The sequence below is a fragment of the Nicotiana attenuata genome, unplaced genomic scaffold, assembly GCF_001879085.1.
Source record: "Nicotiana attenuata strain UT unplaced genomic scaffold, NIATTr2, whole genome shotgun sequence".
NCBI lineage: Eukaryota > Viridiplantae > Streptophyta > Magnoliopsida > Solanales > Solanaceae > Nicotiana > Nicotiana attenuata.
In genome coordinates this window covers 29299-43947 of record NW_017672911.1, presented here as the reverse complement: position 1 = coordinate 43947, position 14649 = coordinate 29299, and positions in this window count along the sequence as shown.

Genomic DNA, 14649 nt, shown 5'->3' with positions numbered 1-14649 from the left:
GTTCGGACTTATTCAGAGTATAGATGTGAGGTTCTAACCTTATGGATGATTTCGGAAGTGGAAATTTGGTTCTAAGGTTTATGGGCTAGGTTGGATTGTGAAATTTCAATTACATTGTGTTATCGTACCTATATGAGACAGGGTGACGTGGGATCACCCCCAGGTATGTGCACGGTCACAGCAATTTGATGGTTTTCGGAACAACTTTGGGCACGTTCGAGGATGAACGTATGTTTAAGTGGGGGAGGATGTAACGACCCGACCGGTCGTTTTGAGCATTTACACTTTGCTTGCTAGTTCTTGGGCATGACTAGCCCCGTGTGATGTATTATGACGTATGTAAATCGTTGGTTTTGGTTTTCAGGGTAACCGGAATGGATTTGGAATAACAGTTCTCAATTTGAAGCTTTAAATTTGAAAGGTTTGACCAAGTTTTTGACTTTTAGTATTCGATCTCGGATTTGGATTTTTATGATTTGGTTAGCTCCGTTAGGTGATTTGGGACTTAGGAGCGTAATCGGAATGAGTTTTGGAGGTCCGGGGTGGATTTAGGCTTGAATTAGTGATTTCAGAATTTTGACGTTTTCTGGTTGGTAGCGGAGATTTTGATATAGGGGTCAGAATGGAATTTCGGAAATTAGAGTAGGTCCGTTGCGTCATTTGGGACGTGTGTGCAAAATTTTAGGTCTTTTGGTCGAGGTTTAATAGACTTTTTGATCAAAAGCGGAATTCGGAAGTTTTTGGAGTTCTTAGGCTTGAATCCATGGTTAATTTGATGTTCTGATGTTGTTTTAGGTGTTTCGAAGATTGGTATAAGTTAGGATGGTGGTATATGACTTGTTCGTACTTTTGGTTGAGGTCCCGAGGGGCCTCGGGGTGGTTTCGGATGGTTGTCGGGAGATTTGGAGTTTGAGATTTGTAGCTGAAGCTGCTGCAGTACTGTCCTAACCGCACCTGCGACTTAGGGACCGCAGATGCGGGACCGCAGAAGCGGAATGCTAACCGCAGATGCGAAAGTTGGCGTGAAGGGCTGAAGCGCAGGTGCGGATGACTGGTCGCACCTGCGAGATCGCAGGCGTAGAGTGTGAGGCGCATATGCGGAATTTTGGTTTTAAGTGAAAACCGCAGATGTGGTGCTTTGGCAGCTGATGCGGTACCGCAGGTGCGAAAAGCCTGGGTCAGAAAGTATAAAAGGTTTCCTTCACGAATCTTTGGTCATTTCACCATTTTTAAGACGACTTTGGAGCTTTTTGGTAGATTTTGAAGAGAGAATTCAAGGGAACTCCATTGAGGTAAGATTTCTGAGCATAAAACTCGTTTCTATGGTGTTATTTCACAGATTAGGCTTGTAATTTATGGAAAAATTAGTGGTTGAAATTGATGAACTAGGGCTTGTAATTGGAAACCTAAAATTAGGAATTTGAGGGGTCATTTATGGTTGGATTTTGGTAAATTTGGTATGCATGAACTCGTGGGAGGATAAGGATTCCATTGATCTTAAATTTGTCAGATTCTGAGACGTGGGCCCGGGGATCGGGTTTGGCCAATTTTGGGTTTCTTGATGCAATTTCATTATTTTTGCATGGGATTCGTTCCCTTAGCATACTCTAATGTTATGACACTGATTTTGGGTAGATTCAATGCGAGTTGAGGACGATTCGAGAGGCAAAGGAATCGCGGGCTAGAGTTTGGACCGGATTGAGGTAAGTAATGATTGTAAATATTGTCCTCAGGGTATGAACCCGCAGATTTCACATCGTTGTGCTATTTTGAGGTGACGCACATGCTAGGCGACGAGCGTGGGGTCATGCACCGTGGGAGATTGTGACTTGGTCCGTCCCGTACAACTATTAAGTCGTATATTTACTTGGAAACTAATTGATATTATTATATTTTTGAAAGTATTATTATGTTTGGGGCTAATTGCCGTGTTTGGGCCTTGTGCCGATTGTTTGGACCCTTAGGGGCTTTTCACTACCGGTTTCTCACTGTTTTTGATAATACTTACACTCAGTCATGCTATGCTTTCACTGATTTCATAACTCGGATTTCATTTACTCCTTTTGAGTTTATAAATGATATTTTGAGCCGAGAACCTGTTTTACTGTTAGCCCGAGGGGCTTGGGTGAGATCTGACTGAGTGAGGCCGAGGGCCTCTGTTGTGAGGATATCATGGGATCGGACTGCGCGCCGCAACATGTGGTACTGAATTGTGATATGTGAGAGGCCGATGGCCTAATTTATTATGCCACGAGGTGGCTTGTGATTGTTATGAGGCCGAGGGCCTGTTTGATTATGCCACGAGGTGGCTTGTGATTGTTATGAGGCCGAGGGCCTATTTGATTATGCTACAAGATGGCTTGTGATAGCGCTTGGGCTGTAAGGAGCCCCTCCCGAAGTCTGTACACCCCTAGTGAGCGCGGGTATGAGTGATGTGATGTAGCCCGAGGGACTGTTGTTGTTTCATATTGTTGCCCGAGAGGTGGTTCTTAATTCATGTTATGCGAGGGGCTGGTTATGAGTGATTGTGAGGTAGCCCGAGGGGCTGGTTCTGTTGATAATATGCCCGAGGGGCGATTTATGATACATGATTTGCCCGAGGGGCTATTACGTTTCTATAATTTGTTTTACTCACTGTTTTTATCACTCGTTTTGAAACTATTGAAAGATGTTTTAAAAGGTTTTTACTGAAGCTGAGTTTGATTTACGAAATAAATGATTTCTGCACTGTTTTGGAAATGTACTGTATTTGCTGTAGCATTATGACGTGGTTTACGTGTTTTCTTACTGCTCAGCTTTCATTTACTTTTATTACTTATTGAGTTGGTGTACTCACATTACTCCCTGCACCTTGTGTGCAGATTCAGGTATTTCTGAACCTAGTAGTGGGTGTTGATTGCTCAAGGGCATAGTCATCGGAGTTAGCAGGGTAGCTGCCCAGCGTTTGCAGCCCTGCTCTCTCCCTCTTACCTTCCTTAGCCTGTTATAGTTTATTTTCAGACTCTTTGTTGTATTCAGACCTTAGTAGATGCTCGTGACTTGTGACACCCCGATGTCGGGCTTGTGTATGTATTTCGCACTGTTCATTTAGACTTACATTTGTATGGGGTCGAATTTGACTAACCACGTCCCACCGCCTGCATGACTAACCGTCGAATGTCTACGACTCGACACAAGGGAACGAACCCGGGGTGAGGTGGGGGACAACCTCGACCTGTTATTAGTTCCGTTATAAAGTACACTGACGTTATCACTCCTAGGGTTTAGCTCGAATCCCTCTATTATATAAAGGGGGATCGAACATTGTAATAGGGGGGATTTTGATAACAAAAGAACTGATTCTCTCTCTAATATTTATCTCTCTATCTCTCCCTCTCTATTATCTATACATTGTTGTTATTATTCCGATTAGTAAAACGATCCTGGGGATTATTATCTCCGACTACGATTTACCCTTTCAATTTTGTGATTGATTTGCTTAAAAGGATTTTAACATCTTTTGAGTCAAACAATTTGGCGCCGTCTATGGGGTTTTCTGTAGTCGAAATCATAGTTCTCATCTAGGATATCAAACAAAACGATCTCCGTCCTTCGCACTCCATAGCAATCAGCGATGGCAGAAAAAGAAGCAAGGTTGAAAGCGATAGCGAATGTCTCAAACAACCTCTTAGACTCCCTCAACGAAGCTGGTAGAGAAGACAATGAGAATATAACACCAAGAGGTGTATCGGAGGGGGAGATCTCACCCTCTATACTCGAGGATCTGACGATCTTGCACGAAAGAGGAACTTCGACATCTACGGTGAGGGAAACACCACCAACAGTCAAAAAGCTGTTAGAAGAATGGTTGACAAGAGCTCTAAACACCATGCTCGAAAAACCCTCTCTAGGAAATACCGGAGGTTCGCTAACGTTGGAAGTCGCTGCTGTCACCGGTGAGCCAAGCACTATACAAACAATCAACAATCGCACTACCACCGATGTAAGTGATGGTACACTCGCAGCCATCCTAAAGAAAGTGGAAGAAATGGAAAACGAGAACAAGATGCTTCGTGACCAAATGAAGGAACGCCAGGAAAGGGTTGACAAAATACCCCGCGCCCCTAAGCTGCTGCCAAAGCGCGATGTGGGAAGGTTTGTATAGCAGCCTTACAGTGAAGAAACTGCTCCCCATCCCATCCCAAAAACCTTTAAAATGCCGCCCTACTTGAGAATATATGGCGGAACCTCGGATCCAGAAGATCACCTGATCCATTACGTCAATGCGGTAAAGGGTAACGACTTGTCGAAAGAGCAAGTGCCATCTGTGCCGCTGAAAAAGTTCGGTGAGACTCTCACAGGAGGAGCGCTAACCTGGTATTCTCAGCTACCAGCACAGTCGATTTCAACGTTCGAGGAAATGGCGGATAAGTTCGCTACTGCACATGCAGGAGCAAAGAAGGATGAAGCTAGGGTCAACGATATCTTCGCCATCAGACAAACGGCGGGCGAGGGGCTTCGAGACTTCCTAGCCTGATTCAACAGGGTAGGAATGGGACTGCCAAATGTGTCGGAAGGAATGGCGATCGCAGCTTTCCAGAATGGATTAAGCAGAAGCGGGTCGAAGGCGACCAAGAAGTTACTCAACAGACTCATGAAGTACCCTCCCACTACATGGGAGGAAATCCGTAATGCCTATTGCGCCGAAGTAAGAGCAGACGAAGACGATCTCAATGGTCCGACCCAGCGACTGACGTCGGTACAATCCGGGTAAGGAGGGATCGACGTAACGACGGAAGAAGGGATCAGCTCCCGCGCTTCAACAGAGAAAGGCATCAGCCCTATGTCAGAACCCATAATCCGCCTCCCCCGAGGCACGCAGATGTCGTGTCGCGACATATTGCGCCCCTCCGAAACGAAAAAGGTATGCCTCCGTTATTATCTGCTCATAACTTTTGTGTCTCCCCTTCAGAAATAGTGTTCGCACTGAAGAAGCTGGGCACGAAGGTACAATGGCCACAAAAGATGAAATCAAACCCAAATGCGAGAAGGTCAAATGTCCTCTGCGAATTCCATCAGGAAAGAGGACACAAGACCGAGGATTGCATAGGATTACGACAGGAGGTGGTCAGAATGCTGAACCAAGGATACCTGAAAGAACTACTCAGCGACAAAGGGAAGGCCAACTTCGCCAGAGGACGCGACCCATCTCAAGGACCACCCAGGCCACCGTCACCGGCGCGTACCATACAAATGATTAACGGCGGAGGCGACGACTTAGTGATCAACCACGTAAAGCTTGCCACCACGCATAAGTTGAAGCGAACAATCACTCACGAACGGTATGACGGCTTCGAAGACAGTATCATCTTCGAAAAGTCAGATGCCAACGGTTTGTCTTTTCCTCATTACGATGCTTTAGTCATAACATTGCTCATCGCCGATACAGATGTAAAAAGAATTATGGTAGACGATGGAAGCAGTGCGTGTATTATCCACCCAAGAGTCCTCATGCGAATGAAGCTCGAGGATAGGATAATACCACGTTGCATAACACTAACAGGTTTTAACAATGCAGTAGAGCGGACATCTGGAGAAATAACACTACCAGTCCTAGCGGGGGGAGTCACGCTGGAAACTACATTCCACGTCATGGACCAGGAAACCGCTTATAATGCCATCATAGGACGCCCATGGATACACGCCATGCGAGCCGTCCCCTCAAGCTTTTATCAGGTAATCAAGTTTCCCACCCCGTGGGGAATTTTTGGCATTCGAGGCGAGCTGCGTACCGCCCAGGAGTGCTACCGAATCTCCCAAGATTACACGCATACCAAGCAGTTAAAAGGGGCTAGCGCGGAAGCGTAGCAATCAGCCACATCGGGAGCTAAAACTGACCCGCCGGAAGAAGTCATCATAGAGCCCGACGTTGTAGAAGCTAGCAAAGCAACTATCGAAGATCTCGACACAGTACACCTGGACTATGCCGACGACATAAAAAAGGCTTATATCAGCCACAATCTCTCCGAGCCAGGTAAGTATCGTGAATTTTTGACTAACAATGCTGAGTTATTTGCCTTTTCACACTCAGATATGCTGGGGATTCCAAAAGACATCGCCACTCATAGGCTGAATGTCGATCCACTCTATCCTCCCGTGCGGCAGATGAGGAGGAAATTCAATGTCGCGATTAACGAGGCAGTCAGCGAAGAAGTAGACAAATTGCTGGCTAACGGCTCCATCAGAGAATCGAAATACCCCCAATGGGTCGCTAATGTGGTCATGGTCAAAAAGAAAAACGGCAAGTGGAGAATGTGCGTGGACTTCACCGATCTGAACAAGGCATGTCCGAAAGGTTCCTTTCCCTTGACCCATATCGACCAATTGATCGACGCAACAGCGGGACATGAACTGCTGAGTTTCTTGGACGCCTACTCCGGCTATAACCAAATCCTAATGGCCGAGGAGGATCAAGAGAAAACAACTTTCATTACCCACCAAGTGACTTACTGCTATAAGGTGATGCCATTCGGACTCAAGAATGCGGGGGCCACATACCAGAGGTTAGTTACCAAGATGTTCAAAGAACAGCTCGGCAAGACAATGGAGGTTTACATCGACGACATGTTGGTGAAATCAGCCAAGAAAGAAGACCATATCGGTCATTTGAAAGAGGCCTTCGAGATATTAAAGCAATACGAGAAGAAACTGAATCCGGAAAAATGCGCCTTCGGCGTGGCCTCAGGAAAATTTCTGGGTTTCCTTGTATCACAACGAGGCATCGAGGTCAACTCGGACCAGATCAAGGGCATAGACACGATACCTGAGGTACTGAACAGCAAGAAATAGGTACAAAAGCTGATGGGGCAAATAGCCGCCCTATCGAGGTTCATTTCACGATCCTCGGACAGGTGCCACAAGTTCTTCAATGTACTGAAAAAGGATCATGGACTACAGTGGAACGAAGAGTGCATCGCCGCCTTGAGGAAACTAAAAGCATATCTATCTTCGCCACCACTACTCGTCAAGGCAGACCCAGGCGAGAGTCTGCTCGTATACCTAGCGTTATCCGAAGTCGCCGTCAGCGCAGTCTTAGTCCGCGAAAATAAAGGTACGCAATCCCCCATTTACTATATCAGCAAGACCTTAATCGACGCCGAGACAAGGTATCCACACCATGAAAAACGGGCTCTGGCACTAGTCGTAGCTTCACGAAAGCTTAGACCGTACTTTCAGTGTCACCTCATAAAAGTAATAACAACATTCCCCCTAAGGGGCATTCTGCATAAACCCGAGCTCTCAGGCAGACTCGCCAAATGGGCCATAGAACTCAGCGAGCATGACATAACATATCACCCGCAAACTACCATTAAGTCGCAGGGAGTCGCTGACTTTGTTTCCGATTTCAGTGCAGAAATTCTACCGGAAGCGGAGCAAGAGGCCCTTTGCGCCTCCACTCTCACCGACATTTGGATCCTCTATACTGACGGAGCCTCGAATGCCTCGGGATCAGGACTGGGACTCGTCCTCGAAGTCCCTACAGGCGAAGTAATTCGCTAGTCCATACGATGTCCCGAGATGACTAACAACGAGGCCGAGTACGAGGCTGTGGTTGCAGGTATGAAGTTAGCACTCAAGTACAGAGCTCGGCGACTCATCCTCCACTGCGACTCTCAACTCGTTGTAAATCAAGTAACCGGGACATTCCAAATTAAAGAACAAAGACTACAAAAGTACCAATCAGAGATCCACAAACTGATGCAAGAATTCGATGAATGCCGACTTGAGCAGATACCTAGGGCATAAAACATTGAAGCAGATGGCCTAGCCAAGCTAGCCGCAGCCACAAAGAACATCAACAGAGGAAACGTGATCACTCTCCTCCATTCAGCCATAGATCACGTCGAGGTATTTTCCTTGAACTTAACTTGGGACTGGCGCAACCGCTTTGTATCATATCTGCAGGATGGAACACTCCCGCAAGACAAAAAAGAAGCCAGGAAACTCCGAGTGCAAGCTGCCCGATGCAGCCTGATGAATCAAGACCTCTACAAAAGAACGTTTGGCGGCCCCCTCGCTAAATGCCTCGGACCCCACCAAACAAGACAAGTATTGGAGGAGGTACACGAGGGCCATTGCGGCGCCCACACTGGGAACTGCGCCCTCGTCCGATGCCTCATCCGTACAGGCTATTACTGGCCCACTATGAAAAAAGAAGCAGCAGACTACGTCCAGAGATGCGAGCAGTGCCAAAAGTACGCCCCCATGATACATCAAGCGGGAGAACTCCTCCATTCAGTCACTTCACCATGGCCCTTCATAAATGGGGGATGGACATTATTGGCCCCCTGCCGGCTGGGCGAGGAAAGGTACGTTTCCTTTTAGTTTTAACTGACTATTTCTCCAAATGGGTGGAGGCAGGTGCATTCACCCAAATACGCGAACAGGAGGTCATCACTTTTATATGGAAAAATGTTATATGTCGTTTCGGCATCCCCAAAGAAATCAGCTGCGACAATGGGCCCCAGTTCATCGGAAAGAAAACGACCGAGTTCTTCGAAAAATGGCGCATAAAGCGGATACTCTCCACTCCATACCACCCAGCCGCCAACGGTCAAGCCGAGTCCTCTAACAAAGTAATATTGAACATATTGAAAAAGAAGCTCGAGGAAGCTAAAGGGTTATGGCCCGAATTACTGCCTGAAGTACTTTGGGCATACCGAACAACGCCAAAGTCCAGCACGGGAGAAACGCCCTATTCACTAGTCTATGGAACCGATGCAGCCATACCCGTCGAGATCGGGGAGCCAAGCCTGAGATACTCCCATGAAAACGGAGCGGGAAACAATGAGAATAGGTTACAAGACCTAGATGAAGTCGAAGAACGGAGAGATATGGCCCACATAAGAATGATAGCCCAAAAACAGCAAGTAGAAAAATACTACAACAGAAAAGCCAAAGTAAGGTCGCTCAAAGTTGGCGATTACGTCCTCAAGGCGAAAACTCTGGCATCGAGAGACCCAAACGACGGAAAGTTGGGAGCCAATTGGGACGGACCGTATAAAATCACAGCAGCCGCAAACAAGGGAGCATTCCAACTGGAAACAATGGAGGGAAAACCACTCCAAAACAACTGGAACGTCGCTCACCTCAAATATTTCCACTTCTGAGAGGAGTCTCCTAAGTCGTACTCTTTTTCCCTCACCTGAGTTTTGTCACAATTAGGTTTTCTCGGGGAGGTTTTTAACGAGGCGGCGAAGGAGATGCCCGTGGATTGAAAGCGCATTCATCACCTCGGTCCATCAACACGGCCTCTGGACCAAAGTAATGAAGGGACTACCCCAGTAAATCTCCATTGTGTAAACAGAAATCTCCACTTCATGAATCTCCACTGTATGAATAGAGATTAATCTCCACTGTATGAATAGAAATCAATCTCCATTGTGTAAACAGAAATCTCCACGATATAGATAGAATTCGAAACGCCATCGAAACATCCCAATGGCTAAGACCATCGACATTGTTCGACCTCGTTCGAACCACGACGGATGTTACCTCGACGATAGTCGAAACAACATCCTAATGGCTAAGGCTATCGACATTGTTCGACCTTGTTCGGACCACGAGGGATGTTACCTCGATGACAGTCGAAGCAACATCCTAATGGCTAAGGCCATCGACATTGTTCGACCTCGTTCGAACCACGACGGATGTTACCTCGACGACAGTCGAGGCAACGTCCTAATGGCAAAGGCCATCGACATTTCTCGACCTCGTTCGAACCACAACGGATGTCACCTCGACGACAGTTGAAGCAACATCCTAATGGCTGAGGCCATCGACATTGTTCGACCTCGTTCAAACCACGACTAATGTTACCTCGTGACAGTCGAAGCAACATCCGAATGGCTAAGGCCATCGACATTGTTCGACCTCGTTCGGACCACGGCGGATGTTACCTCGACGACAGTCGAAGCAACATCCTAATGGCTAAGGCCATCAACATTGTTCTACCTTGTTCGAACCATGATGGATGTTACCTCGACGATAGTCGAGGCAACGTCCTAATGGCTAAGGCCATCGACATTGCTCGACCTCATTCGAACCATGACGGATGTCACCTCGACAACAGTCGAGGCAACGTCCTAATGGCCAAGGCCATGGACATTGTTCGACCTTGTTCGAACCACGGCAAAATCCCTTAAAAGGTGATGTCAGTGAAGGCTAGGTATAAAACAAAAACAACAAATGGGAGAAGCAACGAACAGACGATACGACAAAAAACAAAATTTATATTACGACAAAAATTATATACATTCGACCACATGGACGGATTTTAGTACACCGCACAGCCAAAAAAGATGCAGAAGTAAAAATACACAAGCCTAAAACTAACTACCACCCCCTGTGGGATAAGCTTCCTCATACCAGGCGTCCGAGTCAAGGCGATCGACATCCTCGGAATCCTCCCCATCGGGAGAGTCGGGGTAGTACCCACACGATTCACGAGCTGTGTGCGCTTCTTTTCGCACCACCTGAACCTCCGCCTCCGTCGCCCGACCCTCTGCATGCAAAGCTCTATATATATCAAGCCGAGCCTCCGCATAGACCCATATTTCATGGGTACTACGATGCGGGCCGCGACCAGATTGGGGACGGGACGAGGAGGGCCGAGAATGGCATCCCGCTTCCTCAGACCTCGGTAGGGCGACTTGACTCTGTAACGCAGCCAATTTGTCGACATTAGCACCAAGCTCGCCCTTAAGCCTATCAATCTCCGCCTTCCTAACATCAAGCTCAGAGGTCAGGCCCGCTACCCTCTGCTGCAAATCGGCATTTTCCGCAGCCACCACTCGATTCAGCTCGAGTTCGTCATCCTTCTCCCTGAGGAGAGCCTCCAGCTCGCTGTTACAGGCAACGGCCCTCACCAGCTCCCCATCTACCTCCTCCAGCTCCGCCTCCCTGCGTTCCAACTGGGCCTCCCTCTCCTTAAGCCCCTCGCGGAATACTTGAAACTCGGGGTCCTGTCTGTAGAGGTCGGCCACCGACTAGTGCTTAGCACGGCACTTTCGGTACTTCCTTAACAACTTCTTGTAGAGGTCCGCTCAGCTTCAACGGCCACCCCTTTCCCCTTCTTTAATCTTCTCCTTTTCCTTTCCGGCGGCTCTTCGCCCTGGGAAGATTCGTCGGCAGGATGTGAAGCCCGCGGGAGCAAAATTGGCTCCCCTACGGCCGCAACCTCAGACATAGCTCCCTGGCGGGGCGTAAGAGAAGGATCCCCGCGAACAGACTCGCATAAAAGGTCTTGAGCGTCCGCGACGGTAATAGGACGCGCGGAAATAGGAGCTGCCGCCTTCTTCCTGGAAGGACCTCGACATATTACCATAAGATCACAGTTAGGCAAGGTTGACTAATCGACGAAGCAAAATCAAAAGTTTACCTGTAGGAACTTGAGGGCCGTAACATTGCATGAAAGCAGGCCAGGTCCGGGTTTCCTCCGCATGAGGCAGCAGACCGGCGACCCAGCTCCTTAGTCCGTAACGAGCTGGGGTGGGCACGCCATGGCTGTAATATAAAAGTTAGAACCACGACAACAACATGCAACAGAGAACTTGATGAACTACGGCACTTACGTGTGAGGTTCCATCTTTCCGGAAACCCGGTAGGGTTGGAAACCAGATGCTCAGTCCTAATGAAGAAATACTTGTGCCAGAATTTACGGCTCGGTCGATCGTCGGTCCCAACCACCAATCCCTTCGTACCACGCATCCTCAAGTGCACCATAGTCCCCCTAAGGGAACCGGCTGTGAATAAATGTAGAAGATGATGGACGGAGACGCTACTTCTGGCCAACGCTGCATATTTGGTCAATAACAGCAGTACTTTAAGTGTATATGGTGTGAGTTGAGCCGGGCAGATATGGTAGAACCTATAGAACTCCTCCGCCAAGGGAAAGAGAGGAAGTCCATAGCCTATCAAAAAGGGGTACTCATAAAAGGCACAGTAGCCCGGCCTATGAACATCGACGTTGTCCTCCCCCGCCGGAACCATCTCTACGTGATCCGAAATGCTGTACTTCGCACGGAGGTCCTCCAAGTGGTTGAGTCCCGTCTCGGAATGAACCGGAGCCGGAACTGCAGAATTTTTGTTAAAATCACACTGAGGCAAAGAATGCCTCGGTAATAGGGCTTCCACCGTGAGAGGACCGAGATCCTCTTCCACTTCCACCTCTCCGCCATCGGAGGAGGGCGGTGCATTCGACAGATCAGCCCCAGGAGCCTCTTTGGTACGACGAGATTTGGGCATGTTTTTGTTCGAAAAAGATCACCCGAAGAGAAATGAAGAAGAAGAAAACCTCTGATCAAGAACGGAGAGTATAGAAACACGAAAATCAATAAGAGGGCTGGTAAGTTCTCAAGAGTGACTAAAAGTTCTTCACCGAAATTGAACCCTTCCCCTATTTATAGGGTTGGGTGGAGCCAGAATAGAAGCGTCAGGTTTCAAATCGACGCGGGAAACCAAGCGCCAAAACGTCAGTTCTTTTCCGCCTCGAGAATATGCGTAATGATGACGCATGAGAACACTGACGTCATCCAAAGCAGAACGTTCTACTTCAACGGTCCGACAGCAATGATCGTCGTTTCACACCTATCATGTCGCATCAAGTCAACAAAGTCAAACTCTCCCTGGTGAACACGTTGATTCCGCCCATCGAAGACGCTTCCCGTTGCGACCTCGACGAGTGGAGGGACTAACTGTATGGGGTCGAATTTGACTAACCACGTCCCACCGCCTGCGTGACTAACCGTCGAATGTCTACGACTCGACACAAGGGAACGACCCCGGGGTGAGGTGGGGGACAACCTCGGCCTGTTAATAGTTCCGTTATAAAAGTACACTGACGTTATCACTCCTAGGGTTTAGCTCGAATCCCTCTATTATATAAAGGGGGATCGAACATTGTAATAGAGGACTGGTAACAAAAGAACTGACTATCTCTCTAATCTTTATCTCTCTAATCTTTATCTCTCTATCTCTCCCTCTCTATTATCTATACATTGTTGTTATTATTCCGATTAATAAAACGATCCTGGGGATTATTTTCTCCGACTACGATTTACCCTTTCACTTCTGTGATTGATTTGCTTAAAAGGATTTTAACATCTTTTGAGTCAAACATCCATACGATGGCAGTTTATGACAATCAATACTTCTACAATTAAATTCTTTCTCCCAAGATGAACAACATGATCAAAATTCAAAAGACACCATCTTCTAAATTTTCTAAGGTTTGGATTTAGTGAAACTTTGTAAATGATCAAGAATTAGGACCAATATGATACACACTGTGTTTTTGTCGGTACTATATATATTACTTGTATTATAGAAAAAGTATTTCATTATTCAAAGATATTGGTGAAATTCTTTAATTAGGGATTGTGATTTTTCGATCGTCTTGTAAAATTGAAATGATATATGGAGTACGATGATTCTTCGTTCCTAATGATTCTTGTGATTTTCAGTTTGTTTGTAACTAAAATTTATATCTTGTCCAGCCAACGCATCACACCCCTTCATTAATAGTCTTATAAATCTTTTTCAATATTGGGGATTGAACACTATCATAGCCTCTTGCTCGAGACGAAATTTGCTCCACGATGCTTCATTCAAAATGTTTCGCTGGTAGAAGAAATAATATTCTTTACTTTTTCATTTTTGCTTGCCTTGTGAAACTACTTGTTGGTATGTGTTGGTTGGGAATGCACAAGTATAGACTTCATTTTTCAAAAACTTAAATGAAACATCAACCAACTGGGGTTAAACCAAATATTTTATCTAACATATCTTAATGTGAATTTAACTTGCGTGAAGAAGTTCTCTTTTTAGTGCTTCAGCAACATTTCCATACGGGTTCGTTCACAGGTTTGGCACTCCAATTTTTTTTTTAATCTTTTTTTTCTTATGTTGAGATTGGGTATTATATATACACTTCACATGAATATTTTAGATTGAAACCTATTGGATTCCTAAAGTGGTTCGGGGTATAGCCCATGGCCAAGTCCCCTGGTAATGCTTGGAATGAATTCTTTTGTTAGTTCTTACTTCAAAATGCTTTATGAATTTCTATTGTGTACATAAGATAGTATGGTCAATTATATCTTTGTATGTATAAATAAACAAAACAAAATGTGTGGTTTAACACATTGTGTTAACATAAAGATCTGGTTACTACGTATTTTTTTCATCACGACTACTTCGTACAGAAAATCTACTGGTTTTGCGAGAAAAGAAATGTTTTTTCCTATTTCATGGAGAAAACAGTCCAACAATGATGAGCACCAACTTCCAATAACTAATAAGAAAATTAAAGCAAAAAAAAGACCAGTGGTCTGTCTTGGAATAAACTATGAACTAGCTTAATTTTTATGTTAGTATTTCTCGAAAAAGTATTATTGCTGGCGTGGAAATCTAACTATCAAATTAGGGGATTTCTTTATATAAAATTAACTTGTGCTAATATAGCATTCATAATTTCATTTGTATTATTGTGTTCATTAGTCTGATCCATAATATTGCTAATGCTTTTATAGATCATATATTTATATTCAATCAAAAAAGATGTCAACATATTATTCCAAACTACAGGTAAAAGTCAATTCCATTCAATTA